Genomic DNA, 21,606 nt, shown 5'->3' with positions numbered 1-21,606 from the left:
TTGGCTGCTATCTAAGAAAAGTAAACATTTGGCGCCCTTTGGGGTTATCATGGGATGGTCTCCAATCTCAACTAGCTACCTAAAATGTATTATATATTATTTGCTAAAACACATGTGATTATAAGGTTTAGTAAAAATAATAATGATAAGCAGTAGAAATAGAAATTTTTGCTTGGGGCCAAACTATATTGGATTGATATTACATGTCTTAGTCCCAAAAATGTAACATCCATTTCTTCATGTCGCATTCTTGGACATTAACATACACGTTTATCAAGTATTGAAGCATCAAGATTAGTCGCTAGATGCATTTTTTGCTCTTTACCGGTTATATATCGAGACTATGAGTGACAGTCAAAATTGACTCAAAGGAGGGCAAACTTAATATTTGACACACAATACACATAATTTGTGAATGCAAACGTGTGTATAATAAATAAGACCATTTGTAAGATAAAACAACATTCATGTGAATACTACATAATATTTTAATTAACACAAGAAAAATCACAATAAAATTGTTAGGATTTTTTTTTACATATATTACTAATCCAAGGTTTTAAAAAAGAAAAATTCCAAATTTCTGACTTTAAAAAAGGTTTTTAGAGATCAAATAGATACCACTTACCATTTATATCAATTTATTTTATTTTGATAAAACTATACTATTTGAGTATAAAATGTCCATTTATTTTCACCTCTACCTTATGTATAGTTTTTAAAGCCTTACTCTTTAAGTATTACAACTTTATCAATTTTACACAAATTATTTATTTAAAAAAAAAAATTAAGTCGATACAAATAAGCTCATCATAACAAATTTTATGAACATTTGCATACTTGAAACTTCAAAGTTTAACCTAAAAACAACAAGAAACTTGGAGCTTATTATGTAATTATCACCATATTTTATTGTTTATACGCAATTCTTATAAACGAAAATGAATTATTTCATATAAAAATTTGAAGTTCTATTATCATTATTTCTTTCACTTTTGAAATGTAACTATGTATGTGTTTGGATTCACGTTGCAGGCGTCTGCGTTTCAGATTTCAGCGTTTTCTTTTTTTTTTCTTTTTTTTTTCTTCCTTTTCACGCATTTCAAGGAGACAATTATCACTATAGCAACACTGTTCACACACTGTAGTAGCACTGTTCACGCATTGTTCATGAGACCCACAGCAACTTTATTCAGAAAAAATATTAAAAATTGATCCCACAGCACTATTCACACATTTAAAAATTATTTTGCTACAGTGTTTTCAGTTTCCAGTTTCAGCGAAAATAAATTGTATCCAAACGAACCCTATATAATGTTCTTTTCTGTTTCTCTTTGATTAAAAATGTGCACTTTTACTATAAAACAGTTCTCTTTTATATATATATATATATATATATATATATAAAAGGGATGAGTATCTTAATTTGTAATATCAACAGAAGTGCATACAGAAAACTCACCCAAATATATAATATATATATATATATATATATATATATATATATATATATATTACAAGTTGGGTTGGGGCACATTTGTAATAAAGTATAGTTTTGGTTTTGATTCTTGCGGACCTAGGGTTGCCCCCTACCCACAAGCTCTTTTTTATGAGGCCGTCTATTTTTATTTGAAAAATATTAGTACTATTAAAAACTTTGTTCAAAAAATTATAAATTATCGTGACATTAAATATGTAATAAATAATTTTTTTAATTATTATTTTATCTTGTATTGAAATTTTATGTAGTGAAAATTTTAATATATAACTTTTTTTTTCCCAAACCCCTAAATTAAAATTCTAAATTTCTAACATACATATCGATTTTCTAACCTTTCATCAAAACAAAATAAAAAACTTACATATTAATTATAATTTTTTTATTAAAAAAATTGGGATTTTATCTTTGTTTTCTATTTAAAGAGACGCATACCATTTGTATATCTCAACGAATAATAATATAAATATATCTATATAGATAATATTCTTGTGTTTTCTTGTTTTCTAAAACACTAGAAGAACATAAAAAGCATCAAAGGGAAGGGCTCTTGGCACCGCCTGATGGTGATGTTTGTGCTTAATTTATAAACGCAAAACAAATAAAGTTAACCACAGCAACAAAAATAATACAGTAATAGTAATAATGGTTAATTATGCGAGCTGTGGTAGTGCAGGGCTGTTGGGAAACTCAAGAACAATCTGGTCCAACTAATGAAAAGCAAATAAAAATGCATAAAATTCATACTTGGAGAACTATGATAAGCTTCTTCAAATTAAGGAATACTAGTAGTGTACCTAGTTTTTACCTATAAACAATGATCATAAAAGCTTCTCTTAAATCTAAACAAATTTTTAGTTCACTGTCATATAAAGTAGTACTGGAACAAAGCTTTATAAAGCTATTATTCTTGAAATGGAATCATATAGGAAAAACACTATAGAACACTGGTAAAGTACTTTAAAGAACATAAAAAAATTTCAACATACGTAACATTATTTATTGGTGGGAGAGAATGGATTACACGAAAGAACATAATAAGAACCATGCATTCCCCACTCCCATTATATGTGCTCTCTATCGGTGAACTTTTTATTTTTGCACGCCAATGCACCTCAAGCCCCACTATCACTAGAACATCCACCAAGAAAAGTTGAAAACACTGACAAAACATCGAATAAGAGCACCATAGTCATCATTTGGTGGTAGAGAAATATATATTGTTTTGAAAGTGGTACGTACCAACAAACAAAATTATATTTGATATGTTATATAGTGCCGGGGGAGAAGATCAGTAAGTTTGTCTTATCACAGGGACATTGCTGGCTTTCAAGTTTCAACTCCGACCCATATTCCCTAACTATCAATTCAAATTCAAGTCCTATCGGCGGCTAAGTTTGTCATTGATCAATCGAAATTAATTCCCTAACTATCAAATTCAAGTCCTATCGGCGGCTAAGTTTGTCATTGATCAATCGAAATTAATACAGTGTGTAACATAATGACAGATTATTGTGTCGTTCAAATATATGTGTGTTGAGCCCTGTTGCAGCCTAGGAATTTAAGTAATCATTCCCTTTCTCCTGTATGTAGATTTTCCTTAAAAATATCTAGGTAAAAAGAATTGAAGTAATCATTTATTTTCTCCTGTATGTAGATTTTCCTTAAAAATATCTAGGTAAAAAAAACAAAGACTTTCGATCTGTTGCTCAAATTATTAGGAGGTTCTATATATACATAGAGAATCCTACTATACGTTTCACCTAATGCAGCTTCAAATTAGCTATGATAATAACACAGTTCTATGGGATGCAAACAATAGAAAAGAAAGAATAAAAAATAAAATTCAACGCGCATACACAAATTAAATGCGCACAAATTTACATGAGTTACCCAAAACTAGGGTTACATTTATAATTTTACCATAACAACTACAACAAAAGTTACATGAATTATCAGCATATATATTTCTATATTACTTATAAATTACATATTTGGAAAATTCTAATAAATAAACCTGACGCAATTAAATGTATTTGAATACAAGAAATACTTCAATAATTATAAGATCGTTGATTTTGTTCGATCCAACACCACAAGATCTTGGCATAATCAATGCTATAGTTCATACTCCTCATACATCCCATCAAACAATCATTTTCTCCTCACCCTTAAAGAGTTAAAAAGTATTTAAAATGTGGCATTTATTAACTTAAGAGATGAATGTATCTAACATTACATTTGGATGGAAAAGAAAGAAGAGAAAAGGAAAATTTCAACATTTATTAAACAATTTATATTTGTCTAAATCTAACAGTGTTCACTTTTTGGTTTTTAGCCATATATAGTGCATGTATTGGTGTCTCAGATCATCTCTGGACTATATATTAACAATTTAGTCAATAACCCGACAGAACTGATGAACTTACCTTACGTATATTCATTGAAAGAGGCTAGAAAGTTTCCTAATCCTACTCTAGAGGATAAGACTACTTTATTTCGAAATAATACATTACAAATTTGGATTTTGTCGAGCTTAATTTTTATATATTAATTGTGAATTGTCACACATCTGACGTAGCCCACCTGGAGAGGAGATGGGTCCCATGAGAGATCATCGTGGTCTGGTGGATGAATCTTGCAACCCATGATGGAGTCTCTTTTCAGAACAAAAACAATGTCCCCCTTATTTTGGAGAAGAATACATTGGACGCCATTATTTCTGCCTCCACAACAAACATGTATTTGGTGTATTTGGAGAGAAATAATGAAAACAAACAAATATATGTGTGTGTGCGCGCAGGTTGTGGAGCACAAACATAAAAATTAAAGACAGATTTTGATCATATACAAATTGGTAAGATAACCTAAGAAGTATTGACACTTCATTTACGATACATATCAGATCTATGTCGTATCCATGTTATACTCGTATTATACCAATGTCATATTGACCGTTTTATGTTATAATTATTTAAAAATTACTCGTGTTACCGTGTTGTACCCATATCTTTATTTACAGCTATATCCATATCCGTGCTTCCTAGAAAATAACTCTAATAAACAGTGCTCCTCTCATTTCAAAGTTGCAAATGCAATTTTAAGGGTACCCACAGTCCAAAACCTTCATGTTTTTCCATGGAAACATGTGGGCCAATTGTGACCATTCCACATGCTAGTGGTAGAGCCATGTAGATATTTGTTAAATTATCTTTGTAATGATGAGCTTTGTTATTTGACCTTATTGGTTCAACATGCCAAGAAAAAGAATATATAAAATATAATTGAGCTATGCAAGTGTGGATTTGGCTATTATTACGAATTGATTGCCCACATTAGATCCATATACATTTCACAAGAAACTTTCAGTTTCAAATTTGTGGCACAGGGCATGTGGTGCCTAAGTTATCTTTGCAAATGGTAAATTATTGCCATAATGATGCAAATATATAAAATTTAGGGTTTGCAAGCAGTGGCAACGCCACCTTATGGTCAGGGTGGGAACACCCTGACCTGAAAAAAAAAAAATATATATATATATATATATATATATATATAAAATAATTATTATTTTTATTTGTTTATCCTTAAAAAAAAATTAAGAACACCTCAATAAAAATTAGGAACACTCTCCAATTAAAAAAAAATATATATATATTTGTTCTACTTTCAAGGAAAAAAAAAATTGTAACAGAGCAAACAACAAGCCCACGGATTCTAAAAAAAAAAAAAATGGACGGCAAGCCCAACCAACATCAAGCTCACAGCAAAGCCCAACAGTAGCAAACCCTAAGCTCCCAGAATCTCCTTCACAGTCCCACTAAGATCCTTCGCCATACTTATCAAAAAAAAAAAAAAAATCCTTCACATAGGCCTAGGCTTCATCACCTTAGCAATCTCGATGACATCGTCGAGCGAGATGTTACTATTGTGCTTGATGTTCTTCGTCTTCTTCCGGTCATGCTCCGACTCCTTCAGCGCCTTGATGACTAGCGCGGCGGCGGAGGGCACCACGGACACCTTAGCCTGACGGTTTTGGACCGTTAGATTGACCATTACACGGAGATCGGCGACGACAAAAGCGAGATCGGCGACGGTATTTCAGTTCTCTTTCCTTTTCCGGTTTTCCCTATCTCATCTCTTCTCTCTCTCTCTCTCTCTCTCTCTCATACTCGATTCTCATAGTCTGAGTGTCTGACTTGTGTGTTTAGACTTATCTTTTGACAATATAATTATATAAATTGCTTAGCTTTTCTGCTTTTGTCTTTTTTTGACAATATAAATTTCTTAGCTTTTCACTGTTTGTCTTCTTTTGACAATATAAATTGATTAGCTTTTTATTGTTTGTGTAAGTGTATGTAAATATAAAAATATGTAATTTTGTTGAAATTGCTAATCGGCTCTTTTCTCTTAGTGTGGGGGTGGATGAGGCCGTGGCATTGAATTGGGGTAGTGGTCTGTGGTCCCTTAAAAGTAAGTGAATACACATTATAAAAGACAAAAATAAAATAAAAAATAAAATAAAACAATGTTAAGCAGTTTTGCAATGGGTTGATACTTGATATACATATATACACTTTTATTGTACTATTTTTAGTTGTTGTTTTTCATTATTTAATTACATATTTATGTTTTAATATTCTAAAATAGTAATTGTTATGTAATAACTAAATGATTTGAGTGTCAAAAAAGAAAAACTAAATGATTTGTTTTATTTGAGGTTTACTTATTTGGATCAATAATTTTATGTTGTATAAGAAAATATAAATATATATTATTTTTAATTTTTTTTAGAATCCCCGAAACACTTTGAAACGGTATGTCAAAATAGATCGGTACCAAAATATTCCATTCCACAAAACAAATCGAAACAGGGTCCAAAACGGTATTCAAAACATTACTTTCAAGCAAAAAAGAAAAAGCTAAAAAAAAAAAAAAAAAAAATTGAACTAAAATCTAGAAAAGAAAAAATTGTAACAAAGAATTTGAACAAAAAAATTGTAACAGGGCAAGCCCACGTAGGAACACCCTAATTCCTGGAGTCGTCACTGTTTGCCAGAGAAGGTCTTGAATACTTTTTTTAATGTCTTTTCATGTAGTCGTGGAGATTGAGGGAGTACCCACGAAACCCACTTAATTAATATTTATTATAGCATTAAACTTTAATTTGTTGGATAGATGTTAGACTAAGATGAATAATGACGGAAGGAAAAGTAAATGGACAAATAGGAAGATTGTTTAGGCGATTTTAATATGAAGTTTCTTTTCCAATTATTGGTAGTTGGAGTCAAACGCTCTAAACGTGTTTAGAATCTAGGTATTTTTTAAAGTGAATACACTGAACATTAAATATGAATGATTACACAAAGGTTTATGACTTTTGACAAAGCAACAAGTTTTTAAACTGCAAAATTTCGACTCTCAATATTCATGCATGTGTGTCTTAGTCAATCAAATACTAGGAAAAATCAAAACAAAATATATTCAAACTCATTAGTTAATATATATGAACAAGAAGCTCTAACCAAGTCACATAAGTCATTAAAATTTTAATGTGACTAAAACCACAAGTAAATGGTCTTTTCAATGGTCACATAATAAGATAAAAAAAAAAATTAATTTCTTACCGATCTTAAGCCGAACTTTTTTCCAAAAGAATTACTTTTTATCTCTTTCTCGTTTAAATATTTTAATTCTTTAGTTAATTAAATGTCATACCTAAACCTATATATAGTCATATGTGATATGGTTTGTTAATCCGTTTGATGCAATAAAAAGTTTTGTAAAAGATCATATAATTAGATTCTCAAAAAAAAATGTTAAATATAAAAAGTCAAATATAAAAGAATTCAGATAAGATATATTATAATTAGCTTTTGTCTTGGATTCTAAAGAGGACAAACGTATTTAATCGGAAATTTTTTAATGTTGAGTTTATTTAGTCCAACAGTGAGTTCTATTAGTAACAATTTGATACTCTTCACAACTTTGAAATTAATTTTATATATATATATATATATATTGGTGGGTTTTTTTTTTTTTTTTTAGGAATATATCAGTGGAGTCAAATCTGAATGTAGAAAAGAGATTAAAAAATTATATTTGACTGTATATTGCTAGATTTGTTACTTCTAAGGTGTGGTTCATGCTCTTTAGAATCACATCTTATTCATGACAAGATTATTATTATTATTATGTTATTTAGGCCAATAGAATCACATACACGTATTCATAGATGTAAACCACACACACATCTATATATAAACATGCTTTACATAAAGTTAGTGTGGGGACCGGTCCAGAATAATAGGTTGGCTGGGCCCTGGGCCCGTTCGAGGACCAGTCCGAGGAGACATCGTGGCCCAGAATCTTTATTTAGGCCCACTGGGGCAAAGAGAACATGTCTGAGGAGTAATTCCTCCTCGGACATTGCAAAATCCGGATCAAAGGTGCATCCCAGCTACTATAGTCCACCCTCCAAATACGTAAAAATAAAGGAAATCCAAAATATCTCAGCAAAGGCTGTCACCACCACATTAAATGCACCACAACTACTCTCCTGGCCGCATTAATGAAGAGAAGACCTCTGAACAGTGCTATCTTGGCCACTGCAACTCACAAAGAACTGATAAGGGTGTCTGATGGGACAGGTGCTCAAGTAGGGGTTTGGATGATCAACAAGTGTAAAACCCAGATGATAGGAGAGGGCCTATATAATATGTAAAAGTCCCCCAAGAGAAGGGGACGGAAGAAAATGGAAAGGAGGAACACAGAAGAGAAATTTTACTGTATATGCCTATGAATGAAGTTTCGAGCCTGATCACTTAAGAAGTATCTTTCTTCACGTCCATCTTTTTCGTTTTTCTTTCTGTATTTCCTTAACCCATGCAACAAACCGTTTAAACTAACTGAAACCAAGTTCTTTAGTCCATACTCTACAAAAATTCATTGTGTGAGACTTTTTGGACCAAGACTTGACCAACAAGAATTGGGCCATTAAAATTGTGCCCCTACAGTTAGTGTTTTAGATTTTTTATTATTTTCTTTTTGACCATATCAAGCCCGTGCCATTCTCAAGCCTAATACCCCAACTACTCTTGAGAAATTCCAAATGCCCCAAAACAATTTTATGTTAAGTCATTGTAACGTGTCAAAATATAACAATTGAAAACTTTTGTGGGGTTCCCTAAATTTAAAATAAAAATAAAAACTTTTGTGGGACTAACTTATGATAGGACCACTTCTCAAAAAAAAAATTATGATAGGAGCAAACTACAAGAGATGAAGTTGTGATGGAAAGTTATTCAACAAAACAAATAAATACAAATTTGTAATAAAAAATTTGTCCACAAAATCTAAAATATGTTAATTTGAACAAAATTGTAACAATTTCATTTTAGTTCAATTTGAGCCTTTAAGGCAATGATAACAATTTTTCTTCACTCCTTAGAGGTGGTGGGGCAAGAATTTTTCCCCACACCCCAGGACAGGGTACAAATTTAGGCTACCTCGCCTCTTATATATTTACAAAAATATCCATGTGCTATTAATATTTCAGAAAATGCCTAAAGTTTATGGACAGTCGCATGGCATCATTTATCCATGGAATGGAGGAATCCACCTGCAGCACACAAGCCCAAAGAAGTGCTACGCTGATGGGCTGAGCTCAAAGATCGATTATATATATGCACTATCAATACAAGATTGTTGACTCCCATAAAATAAATAAAAAAATACATTAGTGTAGACTGTAGTGCATATATTGGGAATAGGTTTTTAAGGATCTAACTGGACTAAGCTAGGCACGGTGCAGCCCAGCCCAACCAAACTTGTACAAAGTTTACACTAAAGTACATTTAGACCCTTCAAGTTTAGGGTTATTTTTAATCCTATAAGTTTCAAAATTATTTTTTTTCATTTTCATATTGACATTGCCCTCTATTTCCATTAGTAGGAGGGGAGGAATCCTATAAATCGACAATTATAACATTTATTTGCAAATTTTAAAGGAAAAAAAATTATGCAAATTTTTTTTTTTTTAAATTGATATCATAAGCACAAATTTGATAATATGCAATGTTATAATATATGTGGAACCCTCCCCACCAAATTACTTACAATTTCAAATAACTTAAAAAGAGAGATTTGGAATTGGAGGGATAAGATACCCCCTCCAAACCCCTCTCCATTAAAAATATTCAGAAAGGTTCCCTCCATTTAAACAAGCCGGTAGTGTTTACAACAATCAGTACCATTGGCAGAGGGAATTTAGGTCAAACAATGGCCAAATCTACAACTTTATATGCTAATTATACCTCAAAACTAAAATGAAGATCAAACAGCATGTGGAACTAGGCTTATGATAGAGCTAGCCATAGGAATCATGAGTCAAATTTGCAACTCTTTGGATTAGCTTTTTTTTCCATTAACTTGCTTGTGTTTAAGCTTTTTTAAAGCCTCCCCCTGTTTTTTTAAGGTACAATTGCAAGTACTTTTATCAACTCTCAGCCAAAAACCAATCCAAATAATTGTCTGTAGAGTGTGATCTGACCTTGGGCTGAATCAACTCAATTATGAATAGCTCAGTTGTCATCGCCAGCTTTCAGAAGCCCATGCCCTCACATCCATAATAATTAAATTACAGAGCAGTATAATCCTTTTAAACTTTTTTTATAAAGTTGTTGATAGCTAAGAAATTTTCCGATTCACACACCTAATCCACCACCAACATCAAAAACTAAACCAGCCCATTAAAGGTGAGTTTGGTTCAGCTTTTTGTAAAAGTACATAATGAAAAAGTAGAGTTTTGTTAAAAGTGCATAATGAAAAAGTGGAGTTTCAAAAAGCTGAGTGTTTGGTAAAAACTGTTAAAGAATGCATAATGAAAAAACTGAGTATTTGGCTAGCACTTATAAAAGTGGCAGTTTGAGGGATAAATTACCAAAAATGACAATGTATATATAAGGGAATTTATTTCATACTTTTTTTTTTATGTGAGTTTGTTTCATACTTAAATCAATTACTTCATCATACTTAAATCAATTTTTCTCTTTCTAAAAAAATTATTTTTTTCTCACCAATATTAGCTAATAATAACCTACCACTTAAGATTTATTATGAAAATATTGTGAAAATATTGTAATAAAAATTTATACTAATTTTAATTTTAACATACTATTAAAATTATTTTTTTCTCTTTCTAAAAAAATTATTTTTTTCTCACCAATATTAGCTAATAATAACCTACCTTAAGATTTATTGTGAAAATATTATGAAAATATTGTGATATAATTTCTTTTTATTTTCTCTCTTTTTTTCTCTCCACACACGTGGGCTCTCCTTCCTTTTTTTTTCTTTTTCTTTTTTTCCCTCTTTTTTTCTCCTCCACACACGTACCCACACTCTTTTCTTTTCTTTTTTCCTTCTTTCCTCTTTTATTCCCTACCATACCAGCACTTCAATCCAGAACATTCCACAGCTCTCCTTCTTCTTTTCTTTTTTTTCCTCTTAGCACTTCAGTCCAGAACATTCCACAGATAGCTCTCCTTCTTCTTCTTTTTTTTTTTTTTTTCCTTTTAACACTTCAAAACGAACGAAGGAATTTTTTTTCCTCAGTCCTTTTCTTTCCATAATTTTTTTTTCCTTTGTTCGTTCCACAGTGAGCTGAACCAAACTCACCCAACTCATCCAACTCCAGAACGTAACCTTAAATGCTTGGATCGAGAAGATTGGATGATCAGAACCAACTCCAGAACTCATCCTTCTTCTTTTTCTATTTTTTTTTCTTGTTCTTGGATGATCGGGAAGATTGGATGGTCAGTAAATCTCCCCCCCCCCCCTTTTTTTCGTCAGTCTTCTTGATTCGCCAGAGGGTCTTGATCTGCTGTTGTTCTAATTTTCTTGTTGTTGTTGTTGATCTGCTGTTGATCCGAAAGAGTTGTTGTTCTAATTTTTTTTTTTTCTGTTCTTGATCTGCTGTTGTTGTTGTTTTGATTTTAGATTTGTTGTTTAATAGAGGGTAATTTGGTAATTTCCTGTGAGCCCAACGGATATATCAAAACGCCTCATTCACGTTTTGATTTATGGACCTCAGGAGGTCCATAAATTTTGCGCGTTTTGGACGCTATTTTTGCCTGAGTCCAAAACGCAGCTTTTATCAAAAAGTTGCATTTTGGGCTGAGCCAAACGCAATTTTTCTACAGCTTTTTCTAATATGCACGTTTTCAGCTCCTAAAAGTGCAAACAAATGCACACTAAGTGTGTGTTTGTTTGCACTTTTAGGAGCTCAAAAAGCCCATATTACAAAAAGCTGGAGGAAAATTGCGTTTGGCTCAGCCCAAAATGCAACTTTTTGATAAAAGTTGCGTTTTGGGCATAGGCCAAAAACGAGGTATAAACGCGCAAAATTTATGAACCTCAGGAGGTCCATAAATCAAAACGCGCACTGCGCGTTTGATCTGTTACCATTGGCTGATGATGGAATTACGAAAATACCCATAAAATTCATCAGTTCTCTCAACGCCTGAAGCCTCACGCCCCTCATCTCATCTCTCTGCCCTTTTCACGAAGCTCCTCTCACACCTCCCATCTCTTCTCTCTGCTCTGCCCTCTCCGTAAGTCTCTCTGCTCTGTCTTTCTTCGTCTTCCTCTTCTTCTTTCTTTCTCTCTGTCTTTCTGCGTGTTTATGATTGTTTGGTCGTGGGTTTGGGTATCGCTATTTTTGTTTTTAGTGTTCTATCTCTTTTGGTCTCATAAATCTTGGGTTTGTGGACTTATTTGTGCTATTTGATTTCTATAGTTTTGGATTGTGGTTTGTGTTTTGGGTAATAATTTTTCTGTGTGTTCTTTGGGTTGATTTCTCATGGGTATGGGTTGTTTTGATTTCTCTGTTCTTTGGTTGATTCTCATGGGTCTGGGTTGGTTTTGATTTCTCTGTTCTTTGGTTGATTTCTCATGGATCTGGGTTTTGATTTCTCAGTTATTGAAGGTAGAGATTTGATCAACAAAACACCAAGCAACACTAATCTGCTCCCAAAAACCACCAGGTACCAACACTGATTTGAATTTTTTTTTTTTTTTTTTTTTACCGAGTGTGGGGAAAAAAATTTCAGATCTTGCATGCTTTGTTCTTGCTAATGATCTCTTTGTTCTCTTGCCGGGTACTGAAAACATTTGTGGGTACATGCTTTTTTTACCGAGTGTTTGATTTGTTTTCTCGGCAACCCAGAAATAGATTAATGGATATTGTTTCTTTACTTGTTTAGTTATTTGTTTTTGTTGATTGGAATTTACAGTGGTTTGAATCTTGCTATGAATGGTTTGTAGACTTGTAGCTCATAATTCTAATAGAAAAAAGAAAAAAGTTTGGGTTTGGGGTCTGAAAATCAGAGGAGAAAATTATCGTTGAAAGCTTCAGTTTTTCCATCATCATTGTGAAAATTATCTTAGCTATTATAGTATAATTTATGTATAAGCCTATCTGTTTAGGAAACTAGATACTTTTGATGTAAAAAACTAAGGTTGTGATTGTTTCCCTCCTTGGGTTTAAGAAATTTCTCAATATGAATGGGTGAAGTTAGCTAAATTACATTTGACAGTTGATGGTTCGAAGCGTTAAATTACATTTCTCAGTGTGCATTTCTTATAAGCAAATTTACAGCTTTGAGCAGAGAATGCTAGGCTTAGCTTTGCCTTTTGCTAAGAAAATGTGTCCTTGGCCCTGTTCTAGTGTTTCTCAGCAACCAAACAGTGGCTGTGATTGGTTAGGATTGTAGAGACAAAGTTTAATAATGATTAGTTTTTTTGTTTGCTTGATTTTGTTCAATATTTGCTTTGTTTCGAGTCTCATTTTGTTTGGTTTATTTTTTGGCATCTGTCTGATTGCTGAAAAAATGGAAAGAAAATGATTGTTAAGTCAGAGTTAATGTTAGTTTCTGCACTACTAGTTAATCAAATTATAACATCAGTAGGGACTAGAGAGAAGGTGGAGGTTTCAAATATTAATAGTATTGTAGTGTTTTTGTACTGTATATAGGCAGGAGGATTGTTTAGTTGTTTTTGCCTGTGGATGACAATGTGTATTGAGAGATTTGGGGAAATTATTGAGTACCGTCTACTTATTTTTGTTTAGATTTTGTTATTATTTCCGGGAATGTTCAGTTATTTCTGAAAAGCCTTTTTCTATTGTAACTACTCATTGGCTTGTTTTTATGGCTTTGCTAATATGCTTCAACTTCACTGGTTAACTTTATAGATGGGTAAAAACACAACTTCCAACCCCGAGGCAAAAAAGGCTAGAGCATTATGGGATAATAATCCAAGCTGGACAACTACTTTTTGTAACCTTTGTATGGAACAGATTCAACTCGGGAATAGAAATAGAGGTGCTGCCTTTAGTACCGAAGGTTGGACCAATCTAGTGACTAAATTTTGTGATGAGACCGGTCAAAACTATGATAGAGACTAATTAAAAAGTAGCTGGGATGTATTAAAAGGTGATTGGAGAGTGTGGGAACAATTGAGGAATCTTGACACACATTTAGGTTAGGATGCAGTGAAGGGAACGATTCGTGCTACTGATGATTGGTGGATCCGGAAGTTGAAGGTGAGTTGAGTATTTTATTAATATGTAGTTAGTTGGAGATAGTTTTTTTATATTATTATTATATGAGTGAAATTACAATTACAGTTTGTAGGAATTACCCAAAGCTAAAAAATTTCGAGAGAAAGGTCTACAGAATCTAGAACAACTTGATATAATGTTTAGGAATGTTGCAGCAACTGGAGTAGCTACATGGACCCCTTCTTCAAATACACTCCCTCCAACAATGCCACAAGAAGGTGCTGGTGATTCAAATGGTAGCTCCGAATTTAAGGATGATCAATGTGACATGAGTTTAGACATTGATAGTTTGCAGCAAAGACATACTAGTCAATTACGTAGTTCAGGACAAAAGCGAACTAGTGAATCGATACCCTCACAGAAGAAAAAGAAGAAGATAGGAGAAGCTGCAATGTTGGACAATCGTATTAGTCAATTAATAACTGTATGTCAGAATAAGTCTGAAGGTACTTCTCGAGAGTCACCAAGTTCAATTGATAATGTCATGACGATTGTGAGAGCACTTCCTAGAGTGGATAGTAAGTTCGTGGTTCAAGCTTCCTTTATCTTACTAAAAAGGTCATGTAGGGAGATGTTCCTAACTTTCAAGGAGCTAGAGTCACAGCTGGAGTGGCTACAAGGAATGATTTGTTAGAACCAAAAGAAGTGACCAACCTTATGTGGTACTCTGTATTAGCTTAGGACTAATATTAACTCTATGTTGTATTAGCTTACGACTAATATTAGCTTTATGTTGTATTAGTTATGTTGTATTAACTTTAAACTAAGTTATGTAATATTTAGTATTAGCTTTGGACTAATATATATGTAATGTAAACACATTTGAAGCAACTGTTACAGTGTTATGTACTTGATGTTCTGAATTGTGTTGGTATGCAACGTGTTTCTAGTCAACTGTTACACCTTTTGTTACTTTGTTGATTATTATGTTGATTTATATTAAGTATTAGCAATGGTTGATTATTTGTTACTTTGTTGTGTAGCCTAAACCAATATGGATGATTATAATGGTACTCATGAGAATGACAATTTTATGGAACTATTAATGGATGAGGATTACAGAAATTACTGTGATTATCATGATGGTGATGATTATAATAATGCTGACAATAATAATGATGGTGATAACAATGATGATGATGATGATGATGGTGAGAGTAGTGACAGTGATTCTGATGATGATGATAGTAACGATGATTCTGATGAGGAGTTTTACTAGCTTGTGGCAGTTACCTGTGTAGCAATTGTGACATATTTCAATAAGTACATTAATAAGACTCCTTGTTATAATTTTGAACAAACAGGGTGGGCTTGGGTGAGACGTTGTATGGAAGGTAATGAGAAATTGTGTTACAACATGTTTAGAATGAAAAATGAGGTGTTTCTTAATTTTTGTCAAGTTTTACAACGTGACTTTGGACTTCAACATTCAAGGAATATAAGGTTAGAAGAGTCAATGACAATCTATTTACTGATACTTGGTCATGGAACATGTAACCGAATGGTTCAAGAAATATTTCAGCATTCGGGTGAAACCATAAGTAGACATTTTGAGAAGATGATCACTCTGTTGGTGCTCGCTTTGCAGCTACATATGTAAAACCTTCGGATCCAACTTTTAGTGAAGTTCCAACCAAAATACAAGACCATCCAATTTATTGGCCACATTTCAAAGTATGTGTACTATTGTATATTTGAATAAGTGTTATTGTCTATAAGATAATACAATGCATGTGGAACTGAAAACTATTAATATTTTTATTAGGATTGCATCAGTGCAATTGATGGCACACATGTGACAGCAGTTGTACCTACTGAGAAGTCCATTCCATACTTTGGAAGAAAGGGATATCCAACCCAAAATGTGATGACTGCATGTGACTTTGATATGTTATTCATATTTGTTTTGCCTGAATGGGAAGATGCAGCACACGACACTCACATTTTTCTTGATACTATTCGTAAACAGAGTAACAACTTTCCGCACCCACCACCAGGTTTGTAATTGGTTAATCAATTGTTCATTATAATGACATATTGTATGAGTGTGTTAATCCAATTAAATTTTTTTTTCTAGGGAAATATTATGTAGTTGATTCTGGATACCCAATGATGAAAGGCTATTTGGCACCATACAAGGGGATATCATACCATCTTCAAGACTTTCGAAGGAGAGGTGAAAGCCCTAGAACTAGACATGAAAAATTTAATCATGCTCACTCATCTCTTCGATGTACGATTGAGCGCACTTTTGGTGTGTGGAAGAATAAATGTAAAATTATCAGAAACATGCCATCTTTTCTATTCCATATCCAAATACTTATTGTATCTGCTACTATGGCTCTTCATAATTTTGTTAGACTAAATGATAGGGATGATAGGGGCTTCATAAACGCCAATCGAGATTCAATTTCTAGAAGAGAACATAATAGTGAAGCAGATAATAGTTATGAGCAGAACTCAGGATCTTTAACAGACCCTGCGATGGTGGTTCTTCGTGATTCCATTGCTAATTTCATTTGGAGGGATAATAATTAGTAGTTGTCTTTTTTTTTTTTTTTTTTTTATAATATCATATAGTACAATTTAAACTTGGGTTATTGGTATGTATTTTATCATCTTTTTTACATTTTTGTGTTGTACAATTTAAACTTAGGTTATTGATATGTATTTTATATGTTTTTACATTTTTATGTAGTACAATTTAAACTTAGATTATTGGTGTATATTTTATCATCTTTTTACATTTTTATTTTGTGCTTCATGATGATGAAAATTATTTAGATTTAATTAATATTAATAAGAAGTCATTATTAGTAATAACAAATAATTATGACACTAAAAAGGAAAAATTGCCCAAACATTATTAAAATAATACCAATAATAATATATTATTATTATTATTATTATTATTATTATTTAGTAAGTATATGAAATAGATGATTTAATAAGTATGAAATAAACTCACATCCAACAAAAAAAAAAAAGTATGAAATAAATTCCCTTATATATACATTGTCATTTTTGGTAATTTATCCCTCAAACGACCGCTTTTATAAGTGCTAGCCAAACACTCAGTTTTTTCATTATGCACTTTTTAACAGTTTTTACCAAACACTCAGTTTTTTGAAACTCTACTTTTTCATTATGCACTTTTAACAAAACTCCACTTTTTCATTATGCACTTTTACAAAAGACTAAGTACCCGTTTGGTTCAACTTTTAGAGCTTAAAAGTTGCGTTTTGCAAAACGCTGGCCCAAAAATTGCGTTTGGTTATTACAAAACGCAACTTTGGGTCAAAAGTTGCGTTTTAAAAAACGCCCTGAACGCGCATCAGTCCTTATGCGAAGCATCAGGTCCATTTTCCAAAAGTCCTTGGGCGTTTTGGGGTATCCGTTGGGGTGAGCAGGCAATTACGAAATTACCCTTCAAATGCTCATGTCTTCAGAGATCGCACAGGCACTTCATTTCACTTTGGGTCTCTCTGCTCTGCGCAAGCTCCTTCGTTCCTCTCATCTTTGTGCTGCTACAAGTAACAACTTTCCGCGCGTAAGTCTCTCTTTTCTTTTGTCATCCGTTGAAAATCTTCTTCCTCTTCTTCTTCTTTCTTCGTCTTCTTCAACGGGCCTTCCTCTGTAATTTTTTTTTTTTTTTATTTGTCTAATCTGATCTGAGAAATACATTTTGCAGATAGAGTTTTGATAAAAAAAACCCCAAGCAACACGGATCTGCTACCCAAAGCCACCAGGTACCAACATTGATCTGAAATTTTTTTTTTTTTTACCAAGCTGAAAAAAAGAATTTTCAGATCTTGCATGCTTTGTTCTTGCTAAAGATATATTTGTTCTCTTGCCGGGTACTGAAAAAGCTTTATGGGTACATGCTTCGTAATTTATTTATTTTTTATTTGTGTTTTTGTGGATGCTCTGTCTCATGCGATATCTGATTTGGGTATTTTATTAGTATGATTTGGGTATTTTAGAAATATAAAGAATGAGAAGGAAAGAATAATTTTCAGAAGAAATATAAATATTTTTGATACTGGTTGATATGGTTCGTTGTGTATGTGACATTGTGGAATATTGGCTTTGTTGGTTGCTGCATGGTGAAGTGCTGATGGGGTGTTGATTGGAAATGGATGGTAGAGATGTTGTTGTTGCTGGTATGCATAATCTTTTTATTTATCTGTTATTAGCATGAACTGAAATTAGTTCTATGTAAATTTTAGTTTTTGTTTTTATCCTTTTTGGGTCTAACTTGTGATTGGTTTTAAGGAATCTTTCTAATTTTGGTCCTTGAATTTAACATAAACTAGTAAGGTTTTTTACTAAATTTGATATTTCGTATTCATTAATGGCCGTATAGGAAAGGTAATGGAGCCAAGGAGGTTGTACAGAGTAATCACGAAGTAAAAGTCTATAATGGTGTGGACAAATATTACAAATTGTAATAAAATGATAAGAATTAACCTCTTGGACATTATTATAGCCTTGCACTAGTATTATTTCATAGTACCTTGCAAACTAAAATGAAATAATTATAGTCAGTAACTTAAGACAACTCCCTTTTTTTGTTAGTAATTATAGATGGATGATGATGAAGAAGAGGACCCGCACACAGTGCAGCAGCTGGTCTAGCTGCTGCACCAGTGCAGTGTGCAGCCCAAGCTGCACACAGTGCAGCAGCCAGTGCAGCTTGGGCTGCTGCACTGGGTTGCACACAGTGCAGCAGCTAGACTAGCTGCTGCACCTGTGTGCAGCCCAGTGCAGCAGCCCAAGCTGCACTGGCTGCTGCACTGTGTGCAGCTTGGGCTGCACACTGCACTGGCAGCTAGTCCAAGCTGCAACATGGATGATTATAATTCTATTTTTTGCATTCTATTTTTTGCATTCCCGGCTGGAATTCTATTTTTTGCATTTCTTATGGTTGGTTAACTTTATAGATGGGTAAAAAGACTACTTCCAACTCTGAGGTAAAAAAGGCTAGAGCAGACTGGGATATTAATCCAACGTGGACAACTACCTTTTGTAACATTTGTGTGGAACAAATTCAAGCCGGGAATAGAACAAAAGGTGCTGGCTTTAGTACCAAAGGTTGGGTCAATTTGGTGACCAAATTTTGTAATGAGACCGGTCTAAACTATGATAAGGACCAATTATAGTGAAGCAGGTAGCAGTTATGAGCAAAATTCAGGAACTTTAACAGACCCTGCGATGGTGGTTCTTCGTGATTCCATTGCTAATTCCATTTGGGAGGATAATAATTAGTAGTTGTCTTTTTTTTTTTTTTAATATTATGTAGTACAATTTAAACTTGGGTTATTGGTATGTATTTTATCATATTTTTTTACATTTTTATGTAGTACAATTTAATCTTGGATTATTGGTGTATATTTTATCTTTTTACATTTTCATTTTGTGCTTCATGATGATGAAAATTATTTAGATTTAATAATATTGATAAGAAGTCAATAATGGTAATAACAAATAATTATGACACTAAAAAAGAAAAATTACCTAAACATTATTAAAATAATACCAATTATATATATTATTATTTTTTTTTTTTTAGTAAGTATATGAAATAGTTGATTTAAGTATGAAATAAACTCCTTATATATACATTGTCCTTTTTGGTAATTTACCCCTCAAACTGCAACTTTTATAGTGCTAGCCAAACACTCAACTTTTTCAAAAAGCACTTTTTAACAGTTTTTACCTAACACTCAGCTTTTTGAAAAAACACTTTTTCATTATGCACTTTTTGAAAACTTAACTTTTTCAAAAAGTTCAACTTTTGAAAGTCGAACCAAACTCACCCTAAACCAAACTCACCCTAACTCTAGAGCTCAATTTTCTTCAACATCCACAGTTAAGGGCCTAAGGGTCTATTTGGATTCGCTTATTTTATTATTCAACTTATTTTTGCTACTATTCATATGCCCTACTTTTTGATACTATTCATGAGTCTTACTGTACTATTTCAGCTAACTTTTACCTTTACAGTAGTTTCAATAAAAGATTTTCAATTTCAACAAAATAAATGAATCTCCAACAGAGCATTATAATCTGTTTATACCTTTTTACAAAGTTATCGATAACTATGAAATTTTCCATTTCAGAAATACTGCCACCACCTATAACAAGCAACCACTTAACCAATCCCCCAACATCAAAATGAACTCCAGCCCATTAATTCTAGAGCTCAATTTTCATCATCCACATGCCTAACAGTACCCCTTCTGCCCTGACTTGAAATCCCATTATATTTCAAGCTTTCCCTTAGGATTCCATTATTCATACCAGTCGGCCAGATAAATACATTTCATCCCGCACTACCTAGTCTCTAGAACCAGCAATACATGTAGACAAAACCCTTTCTTGAACTCTACACAACCTTTACGTCCCATTTCTATTTTTGTTCACCAACCTTTACCTCCATTTCCATCTTGTATTGCTTTTAAGCAGATTAGGCAGTGGCCCAGACCAACATTACTAAACTACATTAAAGATTTTGGGCGTATCAGCAGAACAGGAATACAGATAGGATGAAAATAGAGAGGAACAGGAGAGAAAAGAGAAGGGGGGAGGAGGCCAAGATACAACAAAACTGTAGTTAGGATATCATATGCATGAACAAATTTCAGGTGCAATTGCAATTTTAGTTCCTGGGTGTCAATTCTCCCCAGTAGCACAATAATTGTAAATGTCACTTATTTCCTGAGCACTGCCACCAGTTCAAACCAATAAACACAGAAAATCCAAACTACCTGCCGCAAAGTTGCACTGCAGAAGGTATAGCTATGGATCAAGAAATCACCAATGCCACATTTTTTTTTTTTTTTTGATAAGTAAATTACTGATGCCTCATTTGATGGAGGTGGAATGCGCAATACATATATATAGACCACCCAACCTGACATGACAATCTAGTAAACTAAATCTAATTATTAATTGCAGGATTTAGATGAATTAGCAGTCCAATATACAAGTATAGAGTCACTTTCATACTATTGTTTCAATGACTCATGATCTGACATGTGTAAAGGCACTAATTAACCTATTATTTTATAAAGAAAATCACCCTATTAACTTACTGAAGACGAAAAAAGATAACCAAATAAATATAGGTGCAAAACCCATCAGCAAAGCACAAAAAACAGAAAAGAGGAAACCTTCAAGAAGCTTTAAAGCTAGGAAGCACGGACACGGATACAACACAGCGACACAGGCAATTTTTGAAAATTAGAACATGACACAGTGGGTACAACACCGGTATGACACAGGTACAGCACCCCAAATGAAATGTCCATGCTTCCTAGCCTTAATGCATCTATAGATATTGAACCATGGTGGCTCAACGAACATAGTCATTCCTTTCCTCATGGACTCATTATCTACTTACTTGAACAATCATTGTACCTAAGTGGAACTCAAAGTCATCACCCACCCAAGTTTAAATCCCACACAAAACTGGGGAAGATAC

At 32.9% G+C, this 21,606-nt stretch overlaps 2 long non-coding RNA genes across 2 annotated transcripts; both read left to right on the top strand.

Moving 5' to 3' along the window:
* The first annotated feature begins 11,060 nt into the window (after positions 1–11,060).
* LOC126697670 (uncharacterized) lies at positions 11,061–16,711 on the top strand. The gene is made up of 4 exons (XR_007646239.1): positions 11,061–12,111; positions 12,477–12,543; positions 15,886–16,117; positions 16,198–16,711. It is a non-coding gene; the product is annotated as an uncharacterized LOC126697670 (long non-coding RNA).
* Positions 16,712–17,321: 610 nt separating this feature from the next.
* LOC126697669 (uncharacterized) lies at positions 17,322–19,267 on the top strand. Its single transcript, XR_007646238.1, has 3 exons — positions 17,322–17,674; positions 17,816–17,869; positions 19,064–19,267. It is a non-coding gene; the product is annotated as an uncharacterized LOC126697669 (long non-coding RNA).
* Positions 19,268–21,606: the final 2,339 nt, after the last annotated feature.

This window comes from Quercus robur, chromosome 8, assembly GCF_932294415.1.
Source record: "Quercus robur chromosome 8, dhQueRobu3.1, whole genome shotgun sequence".
Taxonomy (NCBI): Eukaryota; Viridiplantae; Streptophyta; class Magnoliopsida; order Fagales; family Fagaceae; genus Quercus; species Quercus robur.
This window is presented reverse-complemented; position numbering and strand designations above follow the sequence as displayed.